General features: G+C 55.6%; 1 pseudogene across 1 annotated transcript; it reads left to right on the top strand.

The window, feature by feature from the left end:
* Window positions 1-16,793: 16,793 nt before the first annotated feature.
* LOC311616900 (large ribosomal subunit protein uL23-like) lies at window positions 16,794-17,469 on the top strand (annotated as a pseudogene). The gene is made up of 2 exons: window positions 16,794-16,913; window positions 17,085-17,469. The product of its transcript is annotated as a large ribosomal subunit protein uL23-like (transcript).
* The last annotated feature ends 4,212 nt before the right edge of the window (window positions 17,470-21,681 follow it).

Raw genomic sequence — 21,681 nt, forward strand, 5'->3', positions numbered from 1 at the left:
ATCCCGGAGACTCTTGGGACTTGGCTCTTGGCTTCCCTGGTTGTGTCAGTTCAGCCATGGGGCGAGGGAGGGGAAAACCTTGGCTGACCCAGCGCCAGCCACATCAAATACATCCGCCCCTCGCTCCAGAACACTGGAGCATTAAGAGGTTCCCCAGAGAATGCTGAGCCACAAACCCATGAAAGGCAGGGCCCAGAGAGAAATAAGACAGCTCCCGCTGGGAAATACATCACTCCCCTTCAATATTCCGGTTGCCTCGCACAGCGGAAGTCCTTCTGCTCGGCATACCGCACTCAGGGGGCCCTCCCCGCGGGAGGGGCTGTGAAACGCACGGGCTGGGGTTTCAGGCAGCAGCGTGCTGTGCTGTCTGAGGCTCCAGGGAGCATGGATGGTGCCGAGGAACCGGGAGGCAGCCACCGGCTCGACCGCTCAGCACCAGGTCATGTGCCAGTGCCAAGGCACACACACAATGAACAAGACACACACTGCCTTGGGGCACGTGGGCAGACAAGTACAGGAAATAGCCGGCGGCCCCGTGGGAGCACAGGGCGCCATGGGGAGCAGAAAAGGGGGCAGCCCCGGAGCTCCAGGTGCCTTCAGAGAAAAGGGGGATCTGAGCTGAGATTGGTTTGAAACCACGGCCATAAAGAAGAAGCACTAAGCCCTAGCTGGTTTGGCTCAGTGGATAGAGCGTTGGCCTGCAGGTTGGAGGGCCCCGAGGTCAATTCTGGTCAAGGGCACATGCCTGGGTTGTGGGCTCGATCCCCAGTAGGAGGCATGCAGGAGGCAGCCGGTCAATGATCCTCTCTCCTCATGGGTGTTTCTCTCTCTCTCTCCCTCTCCCTTCCTCTCTGCAATCCATAAAAATATTTTTTTTTAAATAAGAGGGGTTGAGACCAGGGCCTCAGAATAGGCTGACGGGGTCCAGTGTCAGCCCCCAGCACCTTCCAGCTGTGCGGCCTTAGGGGTGAGGGAAAGGACACGGACACGTGTGAGACTTGGACGAGACACGCCGTGCGTCAAGGGCTTGCGTCAGGCCAGCAGCTGGTTCCCACTCAGAACAAGTGTTTGTGGCTGAGAGATTTACGGCTGTGTTTGTGGCAGGAGGGGCTGGCTGATGTGGGGTTGGGGGGCAGGGGAGGGGGCACTGAAGATTGCATTGACCTCGGAACAGGAACGTTTCCTCGGGCCTCGGGCGCAGGGAGGCGGGGATCTGGACCCGGCGGAGAAGCCACAGGCTGGGAAAAGCCAGCGTCGGAGCAGGTCCAGCCCTTTGCAAGGACATCTCTGTCCCTTCCTGAAAGAAAATGGTGCCGGGACAACTGAAATGTGGGGTGAACACTTGCTCCTCGGAGCGTCCGTTCTTCTTTTTTCTCTTTTTTTCTTTTTTGTGGTGGATAAAATAGACAAAACCCAACATTCTGCCAGGTTAGCCATTGTTAGGTGCACAGGTCCTGGCATTGAGCACAGTGACATTGGTGGGCAGCCATCCACCACGCCATCTCCAGAACTTACCTTCCCAAGCCACAGCTCCGCACCTCGATGGCGTCCCTTGAAATGTGCAGCGTTTAAATGCGCATAGCATCTCATTTGTCTGTTTCCTTCCGTGGTCTGTGCTTTGAATGTCATGACTCCATCTAACCCGGGATCACAAAGCTTTACCCCCATGTTTTCTTCTAAGAGTTTTATAGTTTTTAGCTCTTATGCTTTGGTCTGTGATCCCTGCTGGCCGGTGGTCAGGAGGGCTCCCCTTCACTCTTTTGTCTGGATATTCAGCTGTTCCAGTGCCATTTTTTTCAGGCATCCTGCGTTTTTATTTATTAAATCTCGCAAATGCAGTCAGAGGTTTCACAACTAGAACAAAGCATGAGGCATCTCCAACCCTTGGCATCTCAGGCTGGTCTTTTTTAAGGAGATACTCACCCCCTTCGTTCCCTTTTGGATGAATTCCCACCTTTCTGCAACCCTGGGCCTTTGCCCCCTGCCTGGGGCCGAGAGGAGAGACCACTGAGTAGGCCTCTCAGCATGGGAGAGCTGCCCAGGGGACAGGGCCCTCAGAGCTCCAGCAGCTCAGCTCGGCTCCATGGCCTGGCCCAAACGCCTGTTCTGCCTCACAGCGGGGGCTGAGACTCACCGAGGTGCTTCCCCCGACCCCCTGCCACCCCAGTCTCTGACCCTTTGCCCACTCTCACGCGTGTATTTTCAAAGACAGTCGGCATTCGAGCCTTCCTCTCTCTCCAGACCTCTGGGCCCGGCCAGCGGTGCCTGTGGGCTCCCCTGCCTCTGCAGTTGGCAGATGGCACTTTCCCTGCCCACTGCCACCTCGGTGCCCAGAAACCCCCTCGGTCTGTAGGTCGCCAGCCAGACTGCAGGGCCTGCCCATGGGAACTAGGAGACCCAGTGGCCCGTGGCCCGATGGGCCGGTGCAGTGCCATAGCCCCTGCTGGCCCGGCCGCCCGGCATTCAGCCAGAAAGCCGCCCAGTGATGTGCTTGAGGCTCAGACTTGACGTGGCTCCTAACTTTCTTCTGGCCCCTCATCACGTCCCAGACCAGCCTGATGCCCACACAGATGACTTATGGTTAGGAAGAGTGAATAACGTGAAATGCGCCGCCGGGTTTTCCACCAGCCCGCGGGGGCCGGGGAGGGGGTGACTCGGAGCTGTCTCACCTGCCCCGCTGGATTAAGCAAGCGCCTCGGTGCCTCCAAGTGTCTTGATTCATTTCTGGGAGTCAAGACTCAACACCTCCTCCAGGCCTGTCAGGCCGAGGGGGCGGGGCGGGCTCCACACCCCCTCGGGGTTTAGGCTGCCAGAAGAAGTCCGGGTTCTCCTCACAGACCCTGCGAGGAAAGCAGAGGAACCAAAAGTACATTCACCTTCTCCATCCTAGACAGGATGTATTTCACAATGGAAAGCATACCAGTAAACGTGCACGTTATTAATAAAATTTATCATCACAAAGAGACCTCAGTTTTTCCCTAACCATGTATACCGGTCAGGGCTCTACCAGAGAAACAGAACCAGTGTGTGTGCATGTGTGTGTTCATGTGCATATGATGTGTGTGTGATGTATGTTGTGCGTGTGTGTTTGTGTGGGGGGGGTGTATGGTGTGTGTGCATATGTGGGATGTGTGGGTGTGCATGCAGTGTGTATGTGTGTGCATGCTTGTGGTGTATGTGTGTGCATGTGTGTTGTGTGTGGTGTTTATGTGTCATGTGTGCGCGTGTGTGGTATGTGGGTGTGCATACATGTGGGGGGGTGCGCGCAGTGTGTGTGTGTCTGTGAGTGAAGGGGAAAAGGGGGAGGGAGGGGAGGAGGGAGGGAGAGAGAGAGACTCCAAGGAATTGCTGTGCGATGTGGAGCTGGCTGGCAGGCCTGAGTCTGCAGGGCGAGCCGGAAGCTGGGGCGGGAACCGGAGCTTCAGGCCACGGGTGGGATTTTCCTCCTGAGGAAGCTCTTACAGCCTTTCCTCTGACTGCACGGGGCCGCCCACACCGTCAGAGATAATCTCCTTAGGAACGTCAGCGATTGTCGGTGTTAAATCTTCCAAACCCCCCTCCAGCGACGCCAGATTAGCGTTTAATTCAGTGACTGGGTACTACGGCCGGCGAGGCTGACGCAGAACACCGACCGTGAGTACGGCGTGCTTCTGCCGCGGGGGCGCTGTTGTTCCAGACGAGGAGCTGACCCCGTGCAGGCCGGGAACCTGCTGGCCGTGCGAGGTCACACAGGCCAGGCGGCTGAACTTGGGGAAGGGGCTAAAGAGTAAGCTCCGGACCAAACTGGCAGAGGCTCATTCAGCCAGGGCACTCAGGCCAGGGCCAAGCATGGACACCCAAGCGTCACCATCCCCACCCACCTCCGATCCTCCTTCTCACCGTCCTCCCAGCTCTGGTCACCTCTCTCACCAGCTTAAAACCGCTCAGGGCCCCACCCACAGGAGAGAGCCACACCCTTTGCTCATTCATGGCACGGCCCCAGCCTATCATCCAGCCTCCTCTGCACCGAAGTTGGCCTCCTTGACTTAGGCACGCGCGCCCCACACCCCCAGCTCCGCCGTGTCTGCACATGCCTTAGGATTTCCTGCACCCCCTGCTGGCTCTGCCCTCCTGAAACTCCCACTTCATCCTTAACATCCATCTCAAGTACCACTTCCCCTGAGAAGCTGCTAGACCCTCTCAGCCCTCCAAGTCTGTTTACCCAACCACAGCTCCCCTTTGGGGTGCCCTCCTCCACGCCCACTAGCCCTTCCTGCATTCCTGGTTGTTCCTTTCTTCTCAGAGAGGCTGCCATTACGCCTTTATACTCACAAAGCTGGGACATTGAGAAACAAATTAGTGCACTATCTTTGTTTTTTGTGTGTGGGGGGGGGGGGGGGAAGAAAAGCCAGAAATGGGAAAACTATAGCCCACGGGGCAATCTGGCCCACTGTCTGTTTTTGACAAATAAAGTTTTATTGAAACATAGCTGTGCCCATTCCAGCATTGTTCATAGCAGCTCTCCTGCCCTAAAGGCAGAGTTGAGTAATCGTCCAGGTAACCAGCAAAGCTTAAAATACTATTGAGCCCACCGAAACAAGTTTGGCTCAGTGGATAGAGCAACTGAAAGGTCCCAGGTTCGATTCCAGTCACAGGCATGTACCTTGGTTGCGGGCAGCTGATCAATGTTGCGGGCAGCTGATCAATGTTTCTCTCTCATTGATGTTTCTAAATCTCTATATCCCTCTCTCTTCCTCTCTGTAAGAAATCAATAAGATATATTTGTTTTAAAAAAAATACTATCGAGCCCTTTGAGGAAAGACCTGCTGATGGCTGCATAGGCTCATCAGCAAGTAGTCACTCTTCCTCCCGCCCCTCAGGAGCCCGGGCCTGCTCCTCAGTGCTGAACACCTGGCACCTAGAAGGCCAGCAGCGGTGTGGGGGTTCAAGGACTGTGTATGAGGACCCCTCCCCCAGCCCTGTTAGGAGAAGGATACCCAAGAAGGGGCAGGTGCTTCACTGAGAAGACCCTGGAGGTAGAGTCTGATTGGAGGGCGTTCCCAGAGGTTCTTAAAGTCTATGTGCCTAGGGTTTAAGTGCTGGCCCCATCCTCACTGACTTGTGGCCTTTGATGAAGCCAGCGAGAAGATTCCACAAACCCTAATCGGTGTGGCTCAGTGGATAGAGCGTCGGCCTGCGGACTCAAGGGTTTCGGGTTCAATTCTGGTCAAGGACATGTACCTTGGTTGTGGGCACATCCCCAGTAGGGATGTGCAGGAGGCAGCTGATTGATGTTTCTCTCTCATTGATGTTTCTAATTCTCTCTCTCCCTCTCCCTTCCTCTCTGTAAAAAATCAATAAAATATATATATATATTTTTTTTTAAAGACTCCACAGAATGAGCGGCCCTCTCTCCAGAAATCTGAGGTGCTCAGAAGTCTGCTGTGTGAGGCTCTGGAAAGGGGACCTCAGGGATATGACCAGCCACGGAGGGTCCAGGGAGAAAGGGACAGATGCCTTCAGACACCCAGGTCTCTGGAGCGGGGCCCGGGTTTTGAAATTACCTGTGTCATAGCAGCCCGTGATCCCACAAGCCAGTCAGCCAGAAACCACACGGCTGTGGTGACAGATTGGTAAGTAACTCCAGTAATTTCACATCGGAGCAAGAGCCGCAGGGAAACTTCATCTGAATGCTACCCGAAGGGACTGCAGCTGGCCACCAACTGTCTGAAGACCTGGTCGTGGGAGGGACCCGCTCCCTGAGGCAGGGCTTAGGAGGGGGGCTCAGACAGCCCCGGGCAGAGACACAGGTCTCATCTGGAGATGGTCCATGTCCATTCGACCTGCCCTTTCTGGGTGGGCAACTGGCATCAATGTCTATGGACTGTGCTGAACGTCTCATTCGTCTCCAATGCCCCCTTCCCTGGGGGGTGGCAGCCCCCGTCTCCCAGCCAACCCCAAAGAATTTCCCCGGGATTCCAAACCATCCTCAGAGCCATGCAGCATTTATCACCGTGATGCCATCTGCTCTGAAGGTCCACTCCAGGGAATATGGCGAAATCACACGCTGCTCAACCAAAGGAAAGTGGTCCATCTCCCCCCTCCCCATGGGAAACGCAAAACTGCAATTGTTTTTCCAGAACATTCCTTCTGGAGATGGGAGAAGGGACCCACAGAGACTTCTCATCAAAGGAACTGAAGACAATGACAGTGTCTAGTGTGACTGGAACTGCAAACGTAGATATCACTGCCTGCTGCTCAGAATCATTTTAATTGCCTTGGCTGGTCTCTTCCCTTGCTTCCAGTAATTGTATTATTATTATTATTGGGTTGTGGGCCTTTTGTTTGTTTCTCTTTTTTAGAAAACATCTCCGTGTGTTTTCAACAGTTGTCATGGAGAGTTGCCACCACAGAGACTTCCAGGGGAAAAGTTATTTCAAAGGCTCATGTCTTCAAAACACACACACACACACACACACACACACACACACACAAACAAAAATGCAGGAGGGGAAAGGGGACTTTGAAAACAAAAATATTGTGATAAGACGTGTAAACGTCTTCCTTCCTCTGGCACTTACTCGGAGCCTCACCATCGGCCATCACCTACAAATTATTGGCTTTGACTACAGCATCATGAGTCTACAGGACAGCCAATATAGAACTTTCACAAATTAACAAAGTAAGCGATCAAAGAGGGCTGCAAATATCAGATACAAGCTCCAGCGAGTGGTGAAAGACACGAGACAGCACACCTACTACACGCAAGCATTTGGAAACATGTCAATGTCAAGACTACCTATCAGCTCAAAGGCACAGGCTGATCACCAACATCAAGACACATTTCATGCCTGGCCCATGTGGCTCAGCGGCTGAGCATTGACCTACGAACCAAGAAGTCACAGTTTGATACCGGGTCATGGACCGAGCCCAGGGTTACAGGCTCGATCCCCAGGAGGGGGCATGCAAGAAGCAGCCAAACATTGATTGATATTTCTCTCTCTCCCTTTCTCTTCCTCTTTGAAATCAACAAGTACATAAAAGTCACTCAACACGTACATACAAGCCCCCTATGTGGGGTGTAAAGACGAAGCACTCCGTATTTTTCACAAACATATACATGTATCACACCTTCAACACGGTCTCTTTCCACCATCAGGACTCTAGATATACCTTGGAGTCAGGTGAACATGTACAGCCTGCAATGGTACGGTGAGCCAAAAAGCACCACAAGGCCCACTGCAGGGAGCTGTTTCTCTCTTTTCCATGTCCATCTCCATCACGGAAAAGGAAACAGTCAGGTTCCTGAGTGGAGGAGCTGGGGATTAAGAAGATAAAGAAAGAAAGAGACAAGGAGCAGAAATAGATTCATCCAGCTGGGCGCTAGGTGGGTGCCATCCTCTCTGATGGAGAGGCAGCGAGCCTCCAAGCCACGCAGCAGGTTTATTTATGGGGTCAAAGGAGCTTATTTGCATTCTTAACTAGGCCCTAGCATCCCTGGGTTTACATATCTAGACCCGCCCCTGCTGACACCTGGACAAAGGTAAGTCAGAAACTGAATACACCCCCAGCCCTCTTGGGGGGGTGTAACCGGGACACGGACTCTGCCAGTGCCTCGGGCTCAGCTGACAATTTAAAGGATGTCCATGTGCCTTCCCAGGAGGCCCTCTGCACCACGCTGTGGAGGAAAGTGTCCTCCTTGTCCAAGGTTCCACCATGCCATTACTGCAGTCACCATTCAGGGGGTGTGAACAAGGAAGTGCCTAATTCCGAGCCATTGCTCTGAGGGGCGGGTCTCTGAGAAGACATCTCTGTAACAGAAGGCTAAAGTCAAATTTAAATCAGTCCATCTTGTTTGCGAAGCATGCATCCCCTCCTAGGCCTCCCGAATGTTTATGGGAAAGGCCTGACCTTTCTCTCCTCGCATTTCCGCCTGTCCTCCCCTCTCTGGCAGACAAGGTCAGGGCAGGTTACGCCCTCGCTCGGACCCTTCGCTTCCTCTTACTGCCCATCTCCTCCCTGAGCGTCCAGCCCGTGGTGAAATATCGCTTTTAATTTTGCTTTCACTCCTTCTCTCCCTCCCCCTTAGATGCTACTTAAACATCTTTCCTTTCCGACAATCTCCTTTTAGAAACTCAGAACATTCAGCATGTTCTCGTCTGTAATTATTTTTTCTCTTCATTAAATTCCAATTTCCGCTAGAAAACCATAAGGAGAAGCAATAAGGGAAGGAAAAACACATTTAAAAGGAAGTGGAGGGCGGGGGGATAGGGAGAAGCTACTATCTCAGCCAAAATACGGCCACGAAAACCGACCTCCCGCGAGCTTACAAGATCTTAATCACATCCCTGCGGGCAGTGCGAGGAGTCAGATGCCCTTAAGGAAAGAAAACGCCCTTTCTCGGACAGCTCGGGGAGGGCTTGGCTTCGTTGAGTCGTAGGGCACCTGTATGCTAATTTCCAGCTCTCCGTCTCCCACCTGTCCCCATGCCCCTCAGTACACATTGAAGGCTCAATAACGTGATAGGTGAGCCAGAATGTTCTCTTTGGCTCCTTCCCGCCTGGCCTGGGAACGTCTGCAGAGACTCCCCATCCCCTGCCACGACCACCCACTGACCACTCCGCCCCCCTCTGTGCGCATCCCACAATGAAACGTGTCTGGAGTGCGGGTTAGGTCAGCAGCCCTGGCCCACTCCCACCAGGCGGAGTGACTCCCAGCCGTGTGTGTGGGTCACATTCTCCCAGGAGGTGGTAGTGCCATCCCATAATGCATCTGAGCGCTTGCAATTCACACCTGTGGGGGGATAATGGTGATGGACAGAGACTTGGGTGGGGTGGTGAACACACAGCACAGTGCACAGAGGATGTGTTGTAGAATTGTGCACCTGACACCTGTATAACCTTGTTCACCAGTGTCACCCCAATAAATACAACAAAAAGCAAAAGAAATAGAATGAAACTCACATCTGGTGTGAGGTGGTGAGCGTGTTGCTTTGTTTTTAACATGAGGCTCCATAGCGTGGAATGAAGTATTTGTCTGAGCTTCCAGAATTCTACTCAGGATTACCAAGGGGATGAAGAAAGTCTGATCCATCTACGTATTGGACTACCTGGGGGTCGTAGGAGGGGACATTATTAGGTAATCATTGTTCTAGAAACTTCTGTGCCAGAGATGACGTGGGTGAAAGACAAATCCGGAGGATTCCACACCCTCTTTCTCTCCGAGCGACCGGGCTCCAGTCCTCGCATGTGGAGCTGCCTGGCTGCTGCTCCCCGGTCCCTGAGACTCTGTGCTCGCTTTCCCGGGAGGAGCTGGGTGAGGAATCTGGGCCAGAGCTCTCTCACAACAGGTGCTTTCACATCAGAGAAAAGGGCCCAGCCAGCGTGGCTCCGGGGCTGAGTGTCGACCAATGAACCAGGAGGTCACAGTTCGATTACTGGTCAGGGAACAAGCCCAGGTTGTGGGCCCACTACCCAGTGGGGGGCATGCAGAAGGCAGCTGATCAAAGATCCTCTCTCATCCTTGACATTTCTAGCTCTCTCTCCCTTCTTCTCTGAAATCAATTTTAAATATCTATATATATATATTTAAATTATATAAAAGGAGCCAAAACCCATTTGGCTCAGTGGATAGAGCGTCGGCCTGCAGACTGAATGGTCTCAGGTTCGATTCCAGTCAAGGGCATGTACCTTGGTTGCAGGTATATCCCCGGTAGGGGGTATACAGGAGGCGGCTGATTGATGTTTCTTTCTCACCGATGTTTCTGGCTCTCTATTCCTCTCCCTTCCTCTCTGTAAAAAATCAATAAAATATATTATAAATAAATAAATAAATAAATAAATAAATAAATAAATAAATTATATAAAAGGAATGCTGATAGAGTTCTGAGCTAGCCTTAGGTTACCCATCAGCCTAGAAAGTTCCAGAAAGGTTGGAAATGCAGATACAGCTATCACCAGGACTTTCCCACTCCTGCAGGGAGTCATTTATCCCCTGGGAGGGGCTGGCTGAATATTTTTTTCCATAATCTCTAGGATTTTGTCATGGTTTTTGTTCTGCCTCTTTTCTTCCTCTAATCTATTGCGCAACACTGATCTAAAGAATTCCCCGAGCTTCAGAGTTCTTAGAAGTATTCTCAAAGATCATGTGGTGTCTGCCTCTTCCTTAAGAGTCCACCAGTTTGTCAGCCTGCCAAATGGCCTTGTCAGCCTGCCTCCGCTCACTCCAGCGCAGGAACATGAGGGCTCATCATGGAGCCACAGAATGACCTCACCTGCCGCAGCTTCCTTGGAATACTATCGTGGTGGCCTTTGACCCCTGTCCCATTCCCAGTTCCGGGTATCAGAGGCCCGCCCCGGTGAGAGTGATCGTTATAACCAGTGTTATCGGAGACCGCTCTTATCCTCACCCCTGACCGAGGCCACACGGTGGTCAGACCCCCAGGCCGCCTCACTGCTGGAACGGCAGGACCCGGTCCCTGCTTCTCTCCAAGGACTCCGCCTCCGCCTTTCCGCTGAAACTGCCTTTCTCGCCGGCCCACGGTTTGTCAATAGAAGGCTGTTTGTCTGTGGCTCCAAGACAGGCAAACGCTTGTCATAAGGCTCCCAGGACTCTGCAAACAGCCCCACCCCTGACTCCCAAGCCTTGGGTGCAAAGAGCGTGGGCCACTTGCAGGAAGCGAGTGTTTCCAGGAATGTTGACTTTGCAGAGCGAGCACGCATGTTTCTCTCCCTCCCCCCCACGCCCCAGAACTCCCGTATGTCCCCAGCGAGCTGAGTGCAGGCCGGCAAACGCCCGTCCCACGGGCGGCCCTGCCTCTCCCTGCCTGTGCTCTGGGCCGCCGCCTGCAGGTGCCGTGACCCCTCTGGGCCTGCCGGGGTGTCACTCCTGCCTCCGGGAGGCGATGACCCACAGGCCAGGGGCATGGATCCCTCAGCCTCCGGATGTACGCCGTCCAGCCACGTAGATCAGCAAGACCTTGGGCCCTGGGACCCTGCTATGGGCTGAACTGTGAACCCCAGAAAAGACGTGTGGGAGTCCAAACGCCTAGGCCACAGAGTATTTGTACCCTCTAACCCCCCAAGGTTCACACGTGGAGATGTTGGTCCCCAGCGCCATGGCATTAGGAAGTGGAGCCTTTGGGAGGTGACGAGGTCGTGAGGAGGACACGGCGAGAAGGCGCGAGGGCCTGGCCACGTGTCCTCGCCAGCCACGGACTCGGCAGCACCTGGTCTCGCCTGCCAGGCCTCAGAGCTGCGAGAAAGAAACGTCCATGTGGTGTTCTGTCACAGCTGCCACACAGACCATGTCCGGCCTTCTGTGCTGTGCGTCTGTCCTGCATCTTTCTCCTGTAGGCCCAGGGTCAACAGACATGTCCTTAAAGGGCCAGAGAATTGGATGCTGGGTATTGGGGGCCTTATGGCCTCTGTTGCCACCCCTCAGCTCGGCTTTGCACCAGGAAGCAGCCGCAGACCATGGCTCCGTGTCTATCAGGCCCCATGGAATGCCATTCGCTGGGAGGCCAGGCCCGGGGAGGCCAGGCTGAGAGAGGCCACCTAGCGGAGGCCAGGCTAGCGAAGGCCAGGCTGGAGAGGCAGGGAGGCAAGGTTAGGAAAGGCAGGGAGGGGAGGGGAGGCTAGGCGAGGCTCCAGGAGGCCAGGGCAGGTCAGCACACGTGTGATGCCAGAGATGGACACGGCACGCTCCCATTTCTGCTCCCGTGAGGAGAACAAGGAAAGCGGACTCAGCTCCTGGCAGAGGGCGGTGAGCAGCCCCTGGGAGGTCCCGCCTAGGAAGCAGGTGGCCCGGGACGTGTGCCCGCGATGAGCAGCTGAGCTGAGATTTGGGAACGTGCACACCCTCGGTCTGCGGTAGTTCAGGGCAGTGGTCGCCACGCCAACCTCTCCGACCTCACGGACCACTCGTGGTCTGCGGACCGCCGGGTGGCGACCATGGTTCAGAGGCTGAAAGGCTGAGGAAGACACTGTGCCCTCAATGTCTTCTCTAACGGTCACACTTCCTGAGCTTCATCCCGGGAGGAAACCTCAAAAACGTACACGGCAAGCCTGTGCTGAGCCCTTACTGCGCACAGGCCTGTGCGAAGGCTTAGACACTCACAGGGTGCTCTTCAGGAGCTTTGGTTGGGCCATTTGGCTTGGGTACTTAGAGGAATGGGGAGCTCACTACCGATACAGCACAGTCTACCCCTTAGCTGTGCTTCCTCAGAAATCCCCAACTTCACCAGCGGAATTATACCCCTCCCTCCAGCCCACCGGCTGTCCACGGGCCCACAGACCAACTACCTCAACCCTCACCCCGCTCCCACACCCCCGCACACACAGACACAAAGAGAACAGGCAAGAAAACTGGGAAATAGCCACAAAGGAAACACCCACTTCAGCTTGGTCACTTCCCGCATTTTAAAACACAAACTCAAAATGAGGGCATTTCCGATGTTTACCCAAAGAAAAAGGAAACACTAATTCAAAAAGGCATGTGCAGCCTTCCACACCTCTGGATCTGTTTTGTACCCGTGGACACAGATGATAGTGGGGGCCAGGCCTGGGGAGGGGAAGGCAGTGGGGAGGAAAGGGGTCATGGGGGGGAGGGGGAAGAGGAGACACCTGTAATACTTTCAACAATAAAGATAAATTAATGGAAAAAATAAAAATAAAACACAAAATCCATTTCACACCCAATGACTTCCGAAAAGTACGCTGACGAGGGCAGGCTGACCGCGGAGCTCTAAGGAGCCAGTTCCCCCGAAGGAGAGTGTGTTTTCCGTTCACAGCTTCATCGGAGCCCAGCGCTTCCCTTAAACCACGGGCTCAACGAAAGGCAAATGAACGCCTCGGACCCTCTGGTGGAAATGCAGGCCAGGGGCGGGGGGGCGGGGCGGGGTCTGAAAGGCTGCCCGCTGCCCTCCCACCGCCCGGAGCTGCCCAGTAACTGAGTGAGATGCCCACCACCTGCGTGACCGCCGGGCTGCCAGCTAACAGCAGGTCCCAGGGCTTCCCGCCCGCCTCCCGTCAGCTGACAGAACACAGCGCAGGAGGCCCAGCAACCTGAAAAAAAAGAGTCAGAATCTGGGCCCTGACCGGTTTGGCTCGGTGGATAGAGCGCCGGCCTGCAGACTCTAGGTTTCCCAGGTTTGATTCCAGTCAAGGGCATGTACCTTGGTTGCGGGCACACACACACACACACACACACACACACCCCGCAGGGAGGTGTGCAGGAGGCAGCTGATCGATGTCTCTCTCTCATCGATGTTTCTCTCTATCCCTCTGCCTTCCTCTCTGAAAAAAAAAAAATAAATAAACAAAATATATGTTTTAAGAAGAGCCTGGGGAGACGGGAAGCAGGCAGAGGGCAGGCCAGGAGGAAAGGGAGAGCAGCCAATGCGGAAGCCACTGGGAGCAGGCCCACCCCGTCCACCGCCCTGCACGGCGGGCCTCACGCCTTCCTGCCCCCACTCCTTCAAGACCTGAGTTGAGTATGGGCTGCCACCTGCCAGAAAGTTATGAAATCAGTGCAGATGCTCACAGCCAGCCATGGACAAAAATGAACACAGAGTAAACAGGAGCTGTCAGGATACATAGCTAAGCGCTGTGCTGATAAACTTGGCCAGCAATGGGCACACATGCATATGTGGTCATGTGTCATATGCATGCGTGTACAGAGACAAGAATCACAAGCCTCAGTGTGCCTCACGTACACGAAGGGTAAGCACTGTTTGGAGAAACCGTCCCAATTATAAACACACATGTCTATGCATGTGCGTGTGCACCGATTTTGCTCAGCATTTTCCAGTTACAGTCAGGAAGGACGGAGGCCTCAGGCTGATGCTTCAGGGACGGCGCCCAGGGGTGCGGGGAGCACGGGATTGTGGGGAGACAGTGACCCCGTCATGCAGTGTGGGGAGAGGGCGGACAGACAGCAGAAGCGGAAGTGGAGCCGATCAATGAGCATTGCACTCCAGAGGGCAGAGGTGCTCACTGATTTTCTGGAGAGGCAGGTGTGTGAGACTCCATCCTGACATGCTCTGTTTTCCTCTAGGCCAGTGGTCAGCAAACTCATCAGTCCACAGAGCCAAATACCAATAGGACAATGATTGAGGGTTTTTTTTTTTTTTGAGAGCCAAATTTTTTTTTAAATATATTTTATTGATTTTTTTACAGAGAGGAAGGGAGAGGGAGAGAGAGCCAGAAACATCAATGAGAGAGAATCATCAATCAGCTGCCTCCTGCACACCCCCTACTGGAAATATGCCTGCAACCAAGGTACATGCCCTTGACCGGAATCGAACCCGGGGACCTTTCAGTCCTCAGGCCAAGGCTCTATCCACTGAGCTAAACCGGTTTCGGCTTGAGAGCCACATTTTTTAAACTTAAACTTCTAATGCCTCTTCTTCAACATAGACTCGCCCAGGCCGTGGTATCTTGTGGAAGAGCCACCGTCAAGGGGCCAAAGAGCCGCATGTGGCTCTCGAGCCGCAGTTTGCCGACCATGGCGTGCGGCGGCCCCTGTGCGGGGAGCGGGGCTTGTGCGGAGGCAGCGAGAGCCGCCGGTCCCCGGAGCCGCTGCTCGGGAACGGGGCTGGGATATTGGTTTCTCCGGCTCCGCACCAGCTAACGGCGCCTGCGGGGGCTGTAAACCACCGCGCATCCTCAGCAATGTCAGCCCGGGGAACAGAACTCCCAAACGCGGGGTTTGTAAATGAACATCCCTGGCCCCCAAACTTCCTGTCGGCAAAGCAACAGCACCCATCATGCTGGGGAGTGGGGGTGCTGGGGGGCGGGGGCGCGGGGGGCGGGGGCGCCGGGGAGCAGGGTGCTGGGGCTTTGAGTCTTCCCCTTTTTGAGGTCCTCGGATCACAGAGGGAGGGAATCCCTTTAAGTTCATTGAGGAAATCAAATCCCAAAGGCTCTCTCCCCTAGCAGGTCAGGCTTCCAGCCCTCCCTCCCCCGAACACCACTCCGCCCCCCTTCCCTTGCCCACATGTGTGGGCATTGCCATGTAAGAGGGTGATGGTAGCTAGAGCTTCCTAAACAATAACTCAGGTGACAACTCACCCCTGTTTGCCTGGGTCTGCCCAAGTGTCAACAGTGAGAGTCCCAGGTCCCAGTGGGCCGATGAGACAGCTGGTCACCCTGACCCTGTGCCAGACTGCCCTGAACCCCACCCCCACCCCACCCCCATGTATCAGCCCCACCGACCTAAGCACCACAGGCAGGCAAACCCTTTGCACAGGTGTGGACCTGACACATCAAGTGGTGATGGAACTAGCCCTATCCGGTTTGGCTCTAGTGGATAGAGCATCGGCCCTTTGACTGAAGGGTTCCAGGTTCGATTCCAGTCAAGGGCACATAGCTCAGGTGTAGGCTCAATTCCCCAGCCTCTGTAGGGGGGGTGTGCAGGAGGCAACCAATCAATGTGTCTCTCTCACATCAATGTTTCTCTCTGTCTCTCCCTCTTTCTTCCACTGTCTCTAAAAATCATTGGAAAAATATCCTCAGGTGAGGATTAACAAAAAATATAATAAAATACCTTTTTTAAAAAAGTAGGTAATGGGACTAGAAGAAATAATAATTATGTGACATTACAGAAGTGTTGGCTAATGCTACAATACAATCATATAACACTATACTGTACATGTAACAAATCAATATGTTGTATACCTTAAACTCAGGATGTTCTGTGTCCATTCTATCTCAATAATATAAAAAGAGGCGATGGAGTTTGCCTGGGTCCCACAGGTGGCGAGCTGGGACTCCGACCCCGAGCTCACCTCCAGGGCTGCTACGCTGCTGCCTCCAACCCGGGCCAGTTGGAGGACACGGTGCAGAGCCAAGTGATGGGGCCAGGAGCCAAGGGGTGCGGGCCGCCGCCCGGAGCTGGGAAAAGCAAGGAAGTGACTCCCCATGTGAGCCTCCCGCCAACAGCGCGGAGTTAGCCCAGCGAGACTAGGCAGACCTCCGGCCTCAGAAGCAGGCGGTGGTTCTCCGTTGTCTTTAGCCGCCAAAGTTGTGGTAATTGGTTCCATGGAAAACTAACACAGACTTAGGTCTCTGTTAGGTCTACCCTCAGGGGTCTTATAGTCTACTAAGAAAAAGCACAACAAAACATTCAGGGTGAATATCATTCAGGACTCAGGACCCTAGCAGCGTGCTCCACCTCAAGGCTGTCCCCCCAGAGTGGAGCCAATCGCCATCGCCAGCTGACCGCACGCAACATCCTGCGTTGAGGAAGCGCTTGCTCCCCTGGGACGCCTCTCGCACATTAGCAGCTGTGGGCCCCCAGCCCTGGCCCTGACATTCGGTTTTGTTGGGTGCATTCGGAGACAGGAGTACTCACAGGACAGATCTAGCCCATAGATTTATTTGGTCGGGCCAACCAAACGATCCTATATAATAAAAGGCTTATATGCAAATTGTCCCCTCGATTGGGAATTCGACCAGGGGGCAGGACTCTTCCTCCCCTCCGGTCACCCCTGATCTCACCACCGATCACCCCCCACCCCAATCAGGGGCAGGGCCGGCTGGACAACCTCTTGCGTCCCTCCCCTCAGCCAGCCCCACCCGATCAGCCCTGATCGGGGCAGGTGGCCAGACCCCACCCATGCACAAATTTGTGCACCAGACCTCTAGTTACAAAATAAAAATTAAAAAAAAGTCTAAGCTTTGAATGAGTTGCCAATATTAAGATTCTGGTGATTTGGTAGAAAAGAAAGATCTCCTTCCTCCCTTGAAACATCAGGAGACCCAGTGACCAGGAGGCAGGCGTGGCTATCTCTTCAGAAAAAGCCCAGGGCGCTTTTTACAAAGATGGCGCCAAAAGCAAAGAAGGAAGCCCCTGCCCCTCCCAAAGCCGAAGCCAAAGCAAAGGCTTTGAAGGCAAAGGAAGCAGTGTTGAAAGGCGTCCACGGCCACAAGAAAGAGGAGGAGGAGGAGGAGGAGGAGGAGGAGGAGGAGGAGGAGAAGGAGGAGAAGGAGAAGAAGGAGAAGAAGGAGAAGAAGAAGAAGAAGAAGAAGAAGAAGAAGAAGAAGAAGAAGAAGAAGAAGAAGAAGGAGAAGAAGGAGAAGAAGGAGAAGAAGGAGAAGAAGGAGAAGAAGATCCGCATGTCCCCCACCTTCCGACGGCCAAAGACACTAAGGCTCCGGGGCAGCCTAAGTATCCTCAGAAGAGCTCAGCCAGGAGAAACAAGCTTGACCACTATGCCATCATCACGTTCCCCTGACCACCGAGTCGGCCACGAAGAAGATAGAAGACATTAATACACTTGTGTTCACTGCGGATGTCAAGGCCAACAAGCACCAATCAAACAGGCTGTGAAGAAGCTCTATGACATTGATGTGGCCAAGGTCAACACCCTGATCAGGCCTGATGGCAAGAAGAAGGCATATGTTCCACTGGCTCCTGACTATGATGCTTTGGATGTTGCCAACAAAATTGGAATCATCTAAACTGAGTCCAGCTGCCTAATTCTAAATATAAAAATTTACACTGTAAAAAAAAGGAAAAAGAGACCCCATGACTCCCAGCTTCTGCTCCTCAGGCCTGACCCCGGCCCCTGGAGGCGGCGCCCCAAAAGGCTGTCTAGACAAATGGCCTCACCCCTTCACCTGCTGCTGCTCCTGGCCTCCCCTGCTTAGGGCCCTGAGGGGAAGCCTGTCATATCTACACCAGAAAGGAAGGAGAGGGAGAAACACCAATGATAAGAAAGGATCACCCATCAGCTGCCACCTGCACACGCCCCGCTGGGGATGGAGCCCTCAACCCGGGCTTGTTGCCTGACCAGAACTGAACCTGGGACCCTTCTGTCAACAGATCAACGCTCTATCCACGGAGCCAAACCAGCCAGGGCGGGAAGCCCATATTGATCTAAGAGACAGTCCAATGTCCCCAAACAGCCTCACCTCCCTGGAGGCCAGAACACCCTAACTGACCAGCCTGGGCCGGGCCACGTCCCATGTCCCACGTCCCACAGAGGGGCCGCCCTGGGCCCCAGCAGGGCCAACACACCAGGCTCCCGGCCTGGGGGAGCCTCAGAGAACCTGAGGGGCCACCGAGCCACGGCGGAAAGTCCTGGATTCAGGGTGGGAGGAAAGGAATGGGCTGTGACGAGGTCCTGGTGCAGGGACTTCCCCGTCACGTACGTCAGCTTTTACGGAAAAAAGACACGTCCACGTCCCCGTGGAAACCCAGGGGCTCTGAGGGCCGGTCCCGGGAGCCAGGGGGCCTGACTAACCACAGAGGGTGCTTCCCCGTGTGTTCAGACCGAGACACCATAGCGGAGGGCCAGCACGTGGGGGGGCCGGGAAGGGGACGTGGCCATGTGCTGGTGGAAAGGGCCCGACACTGCGAGCAGATCCACGGGCACTGCGCCCAGGGCGCGGTGATGGGCACCAGGGCTTTGGGCTCGATCCCTCGTGCAAGGGCATGCAGGAGGCAGCCAATCAGTGATTCTCTCATCATTGAGGTTTCTCTCTCTCCCTCTTCCTTCCCTTTGAAATGGATAGAAAATACTTTTTTAAAACATCTGCCTCTGTGAAGAGTGGGGAAGGTATTTTCCTCCGTTTTACAGATGCAGAACTTGAAAGGCCTAACGCGTGGGGGGGGCGCTCCAGTGGAGCCTGCGCCCTCCTGAGCTCTCACCGCTCCCCTGGGTTAGCCGTGTGCGTAGGAGAGACCACAGGCTCCCGCTTTCCGGATGCGTCTACAGGTCTCTGGTTCTGCAGCTGCGGTCACCCAGAAACAGAGCCTCCAGGCAAAAACTTCCCTGAGTCCTCTCCCCCTGCCCTCTGCCCTCTGACCTCGCCCTCTGGTCTCTGGGGCTCCCTCCGGGGAATCTCCCGGAATTGCACTGGGTGGAGCTGGGACCAGTTCACTTAGGACACCAGGTCCTGCCATCTGTTTTGCAAGCCCCAGTGTTGGCATCGTCCATCTCCTGGGGGGAGGGAGGGGTGTGTGTGTGTGTGCGTGTGTGTGTGACTCAAGGCAGCAGCTTGCAGGGCCCGGCCCAGGCTGGGTGAGTGAGAATTGGGAGCATATTTGCATGAGCATCTGCATCATTAGCCACAGGCTGTCCTTAGGCCTCAGATAGCATCTCTGCTCTCTTGGGAGCTGGCAGGTAAGGACCCAGAATGCCAACCCTGCCCACTGAGCACCCAGCTGGGAAACAGCCAACGTGGCTGAGCTGACACTGAGGGGCAGGGCCTGTGCCATCCAGAACCAGCGGGGCCGTGAGGTCCAGAACCGGCGGTGAGCTTTAGCGAGGCCAGAATGTTCCTGAACCTGCCAGGTGCTTCCCGGCTGAGAGTGCCAATGGGTGGGCAGCGTGCTGGGCGCCCAGCATCCCACAATGGGCGGCGGGCTCTTCCCGCACCCCCAGGCGGCCTGGCAGTGGTGGGCAGAGGACAAAGGGACAACAGACACTTCTTCCTGGTCAGGCAGAGAGGCCCCTCCCCTCCCGTCTGGCCCGGAGGGAGTCACCTGAGGCGCGTGTGAAAGGTGCAGTGTTGTTGGGACCTGCCCAGAGCTCCAGGTTCCAGCTCTCACGTTGTATGTGTGTGGGGGGGGGGGGGGGGGGGCGGGGGGGGACTGCAGCAACAAGCACCCCCACCAACATGCCAGCTCTCTGATGTGGGAACCCCCAGGGCCTCTGCCCCAGCGCCTGGGCTGACCCTAGTGCAGGGCAGACATGCAGCCAGCAATCCAGAAGCCAAGCCAGGAGGGCAGTTGGAACCATCTTGGGTGAGTAGTTCTGAGTGTGGCCCCCAGACCAGCAGCACCAGCTGGGCGCTTGTTAGAGATGGGGTCTCAGGTCCCGCCCCAGACCCCTTGAATCAGAAAGTTGGGGGTGGGGGTGGAGGGAATGGTGGGGGAGAGGGGAGAGCGGGGGAGGGGTGGGGCGCTCCAGGTGACTGTGATGCAGCTGACGTGTGAGAGCCACCAGGACACAGTGCGCCCCCTCCCTGAGGACATGGCTCTCCCTGGCTCCCAAGAGTTTGGGGGGCAGGTCCGCAGCCACTCCCCGCCCATCAGGTCCCACCAGGCCCAGAGGGAGCTGCCTGCCAGCCCCCCCCCCCCCCCGCCCCACTCCAGGGGTCGGCACACAGCTCCAGGACACGCGTGTTTGCAGGCAGGCTGCTGTGGCTCTTCAATGTGCCGGGTCTCAGAAAGAATCTTGACTTCCATGAGCGTCTCCCGGGCCCCGGTGCTCTGGGTGTCCCCTGCCATCACCCTGAGGAGGGGCCGTGGTCAGAGCCAGGTGGCAGCGCCGCGTACGGCACAGAGGGTGAGGAACCGCTCAGGCGTCGGAGTCTGCAGCTAGCCCTCCCCACGGGCCCTCCCACAGGTTCTCACCTCCCTTCCCTCCTGAGCCAGCCCACCCCGAGTCTGAGGCTCAATCCGGAGCCCGCTGGGCCTGAGCGGGCAGCGGGAGGGACCAGCCACCCGGGGTGGGGGAGAGCTGCTGCCAGTGGGCTCCCACGTGGAGGCCCGGCCCCAGGCGGATGGAAGCCGGACGGGCGCAGAAGACCTGCGTTAACTAAGGCGGAGGGAGCTCTGAATGGCCCCTTTGTGGAGGAGAAGCCCTCGGTGGAGACCAGCTGGCAAGCCCCCAGAGCCCGATCAGCTGTGAGCGCCAGACTCCGGTTACAGCGGCCGCTGCCCGGTTATAGTTACCGGGCCGGTGCCAGGTGTGATGGCCAGGAGGGCAGCCGGGCCAGGAGGGCACAGGGCCCCGCCTTCACTCCGTTTCATTTACCGAAAAGGAGCTCCCACAGTAAGGGGACCAGACGTCCCGCTTTTGGCGGGACAGTCCGATTTTTAACAATTTGTCCCGCGTCCTGCGGTGTTTTAAAACAGTCCCGGTTTGTTTCCAAAAATTCTTTCCAAAAATCGGGACTGTTTTTAAAACACTGCGGGATGCGGGACAGATTGTTAAAAATCGGACTGTCCCGCCAAAAGCGGGACGTCTGGTCACCTTATCCCACAGGTGCACACGCCCGCACCACCCCGTCCGTCCGAGAGGCCCGGCCGCCCCCCCTCCCTCCCCCCCCCCGTCAGGTGGGCCCCACACAGCCTGGCTGGGGTTGCGGTTCCCCCTGGAAAGCTGCCGAACACCAGGCGCCCGGGTCCCAGCCTGGCTGCCTCTGGGAGCCGCCTGGGGCTTTGAGGACCCCAGGCTCTGCCCTCATGAACCTCAGAGCCGCGGCACCAGGATGTGTGAAACCCCCCAGGAGGCGTGAGGTCAGTGGTGTTGGCCACCAGGAGATAGGCTCACCCCGGACCTCAGAGCGTGGCCTGACTGGGAAGAGGGTCTTGGCCGATGTCTTTAAGTGAAGGATGTCTCGATGAGGTCATCCTGGGTCAGGCGGGCCCTATATCCAATGACTGGTGTCCTTAGATAAGAAAGAAGACACAGCCGGAACCGGTGTGGCTCAGTGGATAGAGTGTCAGCCTGCAGACTGAAAGGTCCCGGGTTCGATTCCGGTCAAGGGCATGTACCTTGGTTGCAGGCACATCCCCAGTAGGGGGTGTGCAGGAGGCAGCTGATCGATGTTTCTAGCTATCCCTCTCTCTTCCTCTCTGTAAAAAAGCAATAAAATGTATTTTTTAAAAAAAAGACACGGCAAGGCCCAGGGCTCAAAAGTGAACTTCCCAGGCTTCCTTGCAAAGCCCGTTGGGCGGGGGGTAGGC

The sequence above is a fragment of the Pipistrellus hanaki genome, assembly GCF_964339955.1.
Source record: "Pipistrellus hanaki genome assembly, chromosome: 2".
NCBI classification, from domain to species: domain Eukaryota; kingdom Metazoa; phylum Chordata; class Mammalia; order Chiroptera; family Vespertilionidae; genus Pipistrellus; species Pipistrellus hanaki.